At 42.4% G+C, this 9,280-nt stretch overlaps 1 long non-coding RNA gene across 1 annotated transcript; it reads left to right on the top strand.

Annotated features, from left to right (window-relative positions):
* The first annotated feature begins 1,035 nt into the window (after positions 1-1,035).
* On the top strand, positions 1,036-2,682 carry LOC123481523. Its single transcript, XR_006657169.1, has 3 exons — positions 1,036-1,337; positions 1,450-1,656; positions 2,617-2,682. It is a non-coding gene; the product is annotated as an uncharacterized LOC123481523 (long non-coding RNA).
* The last annotated feature ends 6,598 nt before the right edge of the window (positions 2,683-9,280 follow it).

Genomic DNA, 9,280 nt, shown 5'->3' with positions numbered 1-9,280 from the left:
ACTGATGCGTAGAATCAGATTTAGCTAACAGCTAATTTACATCTGTCCCAGGGAAGATTTGAGGCCATGTAGATGCGAGTCTCTCAAAGGCCCACAGGAAGTGATGCAACATTTGAGGTTTTGTGGAGAGCTACTGCTGACACCATGGCCTCTGTTGCTATGGTTACTATGATCACTGTCTTACTCAGACCTTTGTTATCTATCCTCTCTGTCTGTATGTCTGTCTTTTTGTCTGTCTGTCTGTCTTAATCAGACATTCATGTGTTGAATTGTTATAAAGAAACTTGGTTGAATGATTTTAAAAAATCACACATTCACACGTTTAAGTCAACTTTAAGTAAAAAATATATATAATCAAATAAATCAGACGTTCAACAGTTCATTTCTGGCATTTGTCCCCCCTCATACCTCCCTGTATTCCAGGTACCTCAGTGGTGATCATTGTGTGTGTGAGTCTGGCTGTGCTGGTGGTTGTTGTCATCCTCCTCATATTCTACAGGTTCTGGCAGAGCAACAAGGCTCTAGGTGAGATACCATCAAACACACACACACATACACACACACACACGTCCACTCACGCATGCATACTCACATCACGTTCACACAGACATGCGCAGGCACACACACACATGCGCACGTTCGAACTTGCACACACATTACATTACATTACATTCTAATATGTAATTCTATGCTCTGTATTCTGAAGAGAAGAGTAAATAGTACAGAAGGAATAAAAAATGTACTTGTCTATAAGGTTTTACAGTTCTGAGTTTGTTTTTCACATGTACCTTATGATAATGCACTGAACTTAGAATGCTTGATATGTTGGTCTTTTACCTTGGTTTATGCAGGGTTAAAGTAAGATTATGCAGGGTTAAAGGAAGATGTGCACGGTTCAAGTATGATTTGTGCAGGGATAAAGTAAGTTTTATGCAGGGTTAAAGTAAGAATGAGCAGGTTAATGTATATCTCACAGGTCATCAGTTGTGACTGTACTGTGTGTTTCTGTTTGACAGCTCTGTGTGTTGTGGAGTCAGCTGTCACTAATGTGAAGGAAGTGGTGGGAGGACAAGTCACTGTGTGCTGCTCATTCACATTGGCAGGGAACAACATCAAACACTTTTGCAAGGGGACATGTTCTGGTAAAGATATTCTGGTTCAAACTAATGGGAGCAAGAATGTAACTCAAGGTAGATACAGTATAGAAGACAACAGAGATGGAGCCTTCTATGTGACCATCAAGAACCTGATGAAGTCAGACTCTGGGACCTACTGGTGTGGAGTGGAGAGATTTATAAAGGACACATACCAAGAGGTGCATCTCACAGTTACAGATGGTAAGTTAACACTACATGTAAATTGATATCTAGTAATGAACTTCCTGACTTATATCCTGACATAAAGTTGTTTCAGTATTGGTGTTTATATGTACTTTCTACTGACTCACAGCTCCTCCTACTCCTACACCGTCACCTGTCACCTCCAGACCCCATGTCTCCACAATCCTCCCAAACCTCTCTGCAGCATCCCCAAACATCTCCACAATCCTCCCTAACCTCTCTGCAGCATCCCCAAACACCTCCACAATCCTCCCTAACCTCTCTACAACGTTTCTGACATCTGGAGATATCAGTGGTCACTTTTCATCAGGAACAGGTATGATGAATCTCTCATTTCAGACATTACAACTAACAAGCTGTATTATTAAATTAATTCTGGAGGAAATCAATTGTAACTGTTTATGCTTTGGACATCTCTCTCTCTCTCTCTCTCTCTCTCTCTCTCTCTCTCTCTCTCTCTCTCTCTCTCTCTCTCTCTCTCTCTCTCTCTCTCTCTCTCTCTCTCTCTCTCTCTCTCTCTCTCTCTCTCTCTCTCTCTCTCTCTCTCTCTCTCTCTCTCTCTCTCTCTCTCTCTCTCTCTCTCTCTCTCTCTCTCTCTCTCTCTCTCTCTCTCTCTCTCTCTCTCTCTCTCTCTCTCTCTCTCTCTCTCTCTCTCTCTCTCTCTTCTCTCTCTCTCTCTCTCTCTCTCTCTCTCTCTCTCTCTCTCTCTCTCTTCGTCTGTCTGTCTGTCTGTCTGTCTGTCTGTCTGTCTGTCACCTGACAGACCTACCAACCAACTGACTGACCAAACAACTTACCAATCTTCCAACCTACCTTACTTTACTTTATTAACTGACCTATCCACTAGTCTACCGACCAACCCACCAGATGACCCTGGTAACGATCCATCAGTATGATATCTATAGCCTGTAAAGCATAGGGTTGAGTTATTCTGGTCATTTCTGGAAAACCTGGAAGATTGGGGAAAGTTACTGAAATGTTTATCCCTGATAAAGTCTCTCCTGTCTGTGGTCAGGTTTGATGGTATCTATGATATATACAGTATTCTGTAAAGTCTCTCCTCCTGTCTGTGGTCAGGTCTGATGATATCTATGATATATACAGTATTCTGTAAAGTCTCTCCTCCTGTCTGTGGTCAGGTCTGATGGTATCTATGATATATACAGTATTCTGTAAAGTCTCTCCCCCCCCCCACACACACACACAAACACACAGACAGGACATGTCTGGGGACGGTGGTGTGTGTGTTACTAATGTGTTACTGTGTGTTCTCCAGGTGTCCTGGTGTATATGGGGTCAGGTCTGGGGACGGTGGTGTGTGTGTTGGTCCTCATTCTCATCATATTCATCAGACAAAGGACCAGAACAACGATAACTACTGGTGAGACACACACATGTTGTTTTTCTATCCTTGTGGGGACCAAATAATTGATTCCCATTCAAAATCAAATTTCCCCTAACCTTTAACCCTAACCCTAACCTTTAACCTAATTCTAAAATTAACCTAACCCTAACCCTAACCTTACCCCAAACCCCTAACTCCTAACCCTAAACCTAACCCCTAACCCTGATTGTAACACCAACCCTAATTCAAACCCTAACCCTAAACTTAACCCCTAAGCCGAAAATATTCTTGTCTGAAATTTCATTTTTTTACAATCCTTGTGAGGACTTCTGGTCCCCACAAGCATAGTAAAACCAAACACACACACACACAAACACACACATACACACACAGGGATTACAAATATATTACATGTCCTCTTTACAATCCTCAGAATCTGCTAACTCCCAAAGGACTGCCACCACAATAACCAATCCTTGTCCAGATGACATCTACTCCAACTTTGGTCCGTCTACAGTGGCTCCAGACACTGTGAGCTATGCTACTGTCAACTTTCCCAGAGATCCAGCCTTTCTCCACTACTCTACTGTCTCCTTCAGTAAAGACACTGATGCTAGTAACCCCCCAGACTCTGTTATATACTCCAGTGTTAGTAACCCCCCAGACTCTGTTATATACTCCAGTGTTAGTAACCCCCCAGACTCTGTTATATACTCCAGTGTTAGTAACCCCCCAGACTATGTTATATACTCCAGTGTTATTAACCCCCCAGACTCTGTTATATACTCCAGTGTTAGTAACCCCCCAGACTCTGTTATATACTCCAGTGTTAGTAACCCCTAGACTCTGTTATATACTCCAGTGTTAGTAACCCCTAGACTCTGTTATATACTCCAGTGTTAGTAACCCCCCAGACTCTGTTATGTACTCCAGTGTTAGTAACCCCCCAGACTCTGTAATATACTCCAGTGTTAGTAACCCCCCAGACTCTGTTATATACTCCAGTGTTAGTAACCCCCAGACTCTGTTATATACTCCAGTGTTAGTAACCCCCCAGACTCTATTATATACTCCAGTGTTAGTAACCCCCCAGACTCTGTTATATACTCCACTGTTAGTAACCCCCCCCAGACTCTGTTATATACTCCAGTGTTAGTAACCCCCAGACTCTGTTATATACTCCAGTGTTAGTAACCCCCCAGACTCTGTTATATACTCCAGTGTTAGTAACCCCCCATACTCTGTTATATACTCCAGTGTTAGTAACCCCCCAGACACAGACTCTGTTAGTGAATTCAGAGCCATTCAGTGACTAGCTACACTACAAACATAATTGAACCAGGTTCCCGTAAAGCAATTGTAGTGACACAACACCACAACATACCCAAGAGTTTTCTAATGAACAAGTCTGTGTTTAATTTAAATGTGTAATTTAATTGTGTGAAATCTCAGGGGTTTCAAATGCCTGTATTAACTCGTCTGTTGCTCTGTTTTAATGTACACAAGTTACAATGTATACTTTATAATGATTAATGATACAATGGTGGTATCCTCTGTAGCTCAGCTGGTAGAGCACAGCGCTTGTAACGCCAAGGTAGTGGGTTCGATCCCCGGGACCACCCATACACAAAAAAAATGTATGCACGCATGACTGTAAGTCGCTTTGGATAAAAGTGTCTGCTAAATGGCATATTATATTATTACAATGAGGAACCTGTGAATGTGGCTTTCAATAAGATAACCTTCACCAAGTGGCAGTATTCACTTATATTTATTCAAACACCCAAATATAATTGTGTGTGTGTGTGTGTGTGTATGTGTGTGAGTGGCTGTGTGTGTGTGTGTGTGTGTGTGTGTGTGTGTGTGTGTGTGTGTGTGTGTGTGTGTGTGTGTGTGTGTGTGTGTGTGTGTGTGTGTGTGTGTGTGTGTGTGAATGTGCTTTTTAATTGATAATGCCCAAGAAGCCGGTGTTTGGAGGATATAATGGCACTGGTGTTTTTAGGCCCAAGGATATATTGGCATGGATGTTGTTAGGCCCAAGGATATATTGCCACGGGTGTTGTCAGGCCGGAGGATATATTGGAATGGGTGTTGTTAGGCCCGAGGATATATTGGCATGGGTGTTTTTAGGCCCAAGGATATATTGCCACGGGTGTTGTTAGGCCCAAGGATATATTGGCATTGGTGTTTTTAGGCCCAAGGATATATTGCCACGGGTGTTGTTAGGTTTCGAGGGCATTATCACTTTTATACAACGGGTTACCAAAATTTTCAAATAATGATTTACATATTTTCATCAAAAACATTTAAAAAAAAAATGTATTCATACTATTTCATCCTTCCACAAGATAATAGTCCCGACACAAATCTAGGGTTGCTACCCAAGCCGGCTGGTCGTTCATTCTATCGGTTCTATTGGCAGAGACGCGACCCAGTCGTTCAGTCTTTTAGTTCTGTACAAAGAAGCTGCATTTGCATTTCTTAAGCTGTTTTCTATTTAAATGTATTTGGTACATCCATAACAATGAGCTAATGATGCACAATTTAACCTGGCATAGAAAATGTGCTCTCTCTCGTCAGGACACTGTTGTTCAGAGGAGCTAGCCAACAACACAGCTAACACAATCACTTCAACCTGAGGCTGAAAAGACTGCTAACTAGCTGCATTTAGTTTCACCAGTTTTCTATGGACATTTCTTTGAATATATCCATGAAAATGATGCAAATTCATGATTTCGACTGGCTGAGAAAAAGCTGCCTGCCTATCTGTCTTGTCCCGACTCCAGACCCCTACACGTTCATTACGATGCGACAGCTGGAGATCGAATTTCAATAATGAATCAATGTTGCAAATGTTAGAGAGACAGACAGCTATTGAAAACCAATTGCTGGTCTAAAAGAAATGGGAGATAATGTTTAGATGATTTTTACAGTGGAGATCAAGTTTATAAATTGCCTGGCTGGGCTGATGAGACAGTGGATTGCGCAGTGATATGGAACAGAGTAAATAGACATTTCAACATCATAGCTTTAGCCGGTGGTAACTTGTGGAATAGACACCGGCTGGAATGATGTTCTAACCAATCAGCGTCCAGGATTATACCCAACCATTGTATAACAATAAGATAACCTTAACCAGGTGTCCATATTAATTTATATTTATTCAAACAAACACCCAAATATAAGTGTGTGTGTGTCTAAAAACAAAACACACACACACTCTGACATGGAAGAAAACCCCAGATATCAACATACAGTAGAGAAAGAGGAACTGACGATTTCGATCCAGAGAGAAAGAGAGAGAGGCTGGACTTAACAGCTGCCAGAACTCTAAAACGTGAATAGAGATGTGTTCATAGCTAGGAGTGACTGTGAGAGAGTCTGAGTGTCTGTGAATAGACTGGTAGTGACTGGTAGAGAGTCTGAGTATCTGGGACTAGACTGGTAGTGACTGGTAGAGAGTCTGAGTATCTGGGACTAGACTGGTAGTGACTGGTAGAGAGTCTTAGTATATGGGACTAGACTGGTAGAGAGTCTGAGTATCTGGGACTAGACTGGTAGTGACTGGTAGAGAGTCTGAGTATCTGGGACTAGACTGGTAGTGACTGATAGAGGACTGGAGTGAGAGGAGAACAGTATAATTTTGACAACATAGGAGGGACGCTAGAGAGAAGAATGAGGAATCTCATGTCTGTCAGCATCAGACTTCTCTGTGGTGAGTACTATTATTATTATACCATATTGAACTGTTACTATCAGACCTCAATACATTAATGCACACCTTATATTGAACTGTTACTATTAGAATGTATTACATTAATACACACCTCATATTGAACTGTTACTATTAGAATGTATTACATTAATACACACCCCATATTGAACTGTTACTATCAGACCTCAATACATTAATACACACCTCATATTGAACTGTTACTATTAGAATGTATTACATTAATACACACCTCATATTGAACTGTTACTATTAGAATGTATTACATTAATACACACCTCATACTGAACTGTTTTACTCACTGAACGCAGCACTAAATTCTTGGCATATGTGACAGTGATCAATGCTGTACTTTACTATATCATTGAACACTGTTTTACTGTATTGCTGTAGTCCTGAACACATAAATGTACTGTATCACTCAGCCCCAGATATCAACATACAGTAGAGAAAGAGGAACTGACAATTTCGATCCAGAGAGAAAGAGAGAGAGAGAGAGAGAGGCTGGACTTAACAGCTGCCAGAACTCTAAAACGTGAATAGAGATGTGTTCATAGCTAGGAGTGACTGTGAGAGAGTCTGAGTGTCTGTGAATAGACTGGTAGTGACTGGTAGAGAGTCTGAGTGTCTGTGAATAGACTGGTAGTGACTGGTAGAGAGTCTGAGTATCTGGGACTAGACTGGTAGTGACTGGTAGAGAGTCTTAGTATCTGGGACTAGACTGGTAGTGACTGGTAGAGAGTCTGAGTATCTGGGATTAGACTGGTAGTGACTGGTAGAGAGTCTGAGTATCTGGGACTAGACTGGTAGTGACTGGTAGAGAGTCTGAGTATCTGGGACTAGACTGGTAGTGACTGGTAGAGAGTCTGAGTATCTGGGACTAGACTGGTAGTGACTGGTAGAGAGTATGAGTGTCTGGGACTAGACTGGTAGTGACTGGTAGAGAGTCTGAGTATCTGGGACTAGACTGGTAGTGACTGGTAGAGAGTCTTAGTATCTGGGACTAGATTGGTCTTAGTATCTGGGACTAGATTGGTAGTGACTGGTAGAGAGTCTGAGTATCTGGGACTAGACTGTTTCTTTGGTTGTGTCATAGCTGTGAGCTGTGTGGTGTCAGGAGTGATCACAAAGAGAGGGACAGAAGGAGGAAATGCTAGCATTCAGTGTCCTTATGCACGGGGGTTTGAGACATACCAGAAGTACCTCTCAAAAGGGATCTGGGCCTACCGGGTTGATGTCATCAAAACCCAAACGCATCAACACCCAGCGTGGACTCATAAAGGGAGATACTCTCTGTATGACGACACAGAGAGAAGAGTCTTCACTGTCACCATCACTAACCTGACCCTAGAGGACTCAGGGACCTACTGGTGTGAAATAAACTCATGGTGGTGATATCACAAGACTGAAGTCAGGATAACTGTGGAGAGAGGTTGGTGTCTAAGAGTTTCTATTAGTGTGTTTATGTAGATGATTACATTTTGCACATTATATATTTTTGTTGATGCATTATATCTCTGTCTCACTCTCTCCTTGACTCTCTCTCTCTCTCTCTCTGTATCTCTTCTCTCTCTCCTTGACTCTCTCTCTCTTTGCCTCTCTCTACAGCTCCTTCTCCTCCCAACCCTGGCTCCGTCACCTCCAGACCTCTCCTCTCCACGACACACCCATCAACAAACATCACCATGGCAACTGACTCCTCAAACTCCACTGCAGGTATATTACCCTCAGTAGAACTGCTCTCTATAGCCTACACACTTACCTGTAGGCCTCTCTCTCTCTCTCTCTCTCTCTCTCTCTCTCTCTCTCTCTCTCTCTCTCTCTCTCTCTCTCTCTCTCTCTCTCTCTCTCTCTCTCTCTCTCTCTCTCTCTCTCTCTCTCTCTCTCTCTCTCTCTCTCTCTCTCTCTCTCTCTCTCTCTCTCTCTCTCTCTCTCTCTCTCTCTCTCTCTCTCTCTCTCTCTCTCTCTCTCTCTCTCTCTCTCTCTCTCTCTCTCTCTCTCTCTCTCTCTCTCTCTCTCTCTCTCTCTCTCTCTCTCTCTCTCTCTCTCTCTCTCTCTCTCTCTCTCTCTCTCTCTCTCTCTCTCTCTCTCTCTCTCTCTCTCTCTCTCTCTCTCTCTCTCTCTCTCTCTCTCTCTCTCTCTCTCTCTCTCTCTCTCTCTCTCTCTCTCTCTGACTTCTTTCTCTCTCTGTTTCTGTCTTCCTTTGCTCCCCCCCCACATCTCCCCCTCTCATCTCCCCCCTCACTTCTCCCTCTCCCCTAGTCACTAATATTAACCATGTTATTTAGTCCCTATAACCTGTTCAACATGTAACTGTACTCAGAAAGGTGCTGTATTTAGAGGCTAGTAGTTATAGTCATTATCTTCAGTATTGTAACTGTACTCAGAGTGGTGCTGTATTTAGAGGCTAGTAGTTATAGTCATTGTGTGTTTATGATAATAAGAGCATCAGGGCCCCAAGGTTAACATCACTTCCTCTGAAACACACAGAGTGGTTACTGCTGTCAGCCTCGGAAAGACACACCCCAAACCACACACACACAATCAAGTACGCGTTCTCTCTCTCTCTCTCTCTCTCTCTCTATGTTCTAACCAATCAGCGTCCAGGATTATACCCAACCATTGTATAACAAAAAGATAACCTTAACCAGGTGTCCATATTAATTTATATTTATACAAACAAACACCCAAATATAAGTGTGTGTGTGTCTAAAAACAAAACACACACACACTGACATGGAAGAAAACCCCAGATATCAACATACAGTAGAGAAAGAGGAAATGACGATTTCGATCCAGAGAGAGAGGCTGGACTTAACAGCTGCCAGAACTCTAAAACGTGAATAGAGATGTGTTCATAGC

The sequence above is a fragment of the Coregonus clupeaformis genome, chromosome 20, assembly GCF_020615455.1.
Source record: "Coregonus clupeaformis isolate EN_2021a chromosome 20, ASM2061545v1, whole genome shotgun sequence".
Classification (NCBI taxonomy): Eukaryota; Metazoa; Chordata; class Actinopteri; order Salmoniformes; family Salmonidae; genus Coregonus; species Coregonus clupeaformis.
Note: the sequence above shows the minus strand (reverse complement) of the source record. Positions and strands in the feature narration are given on the sequence as shown.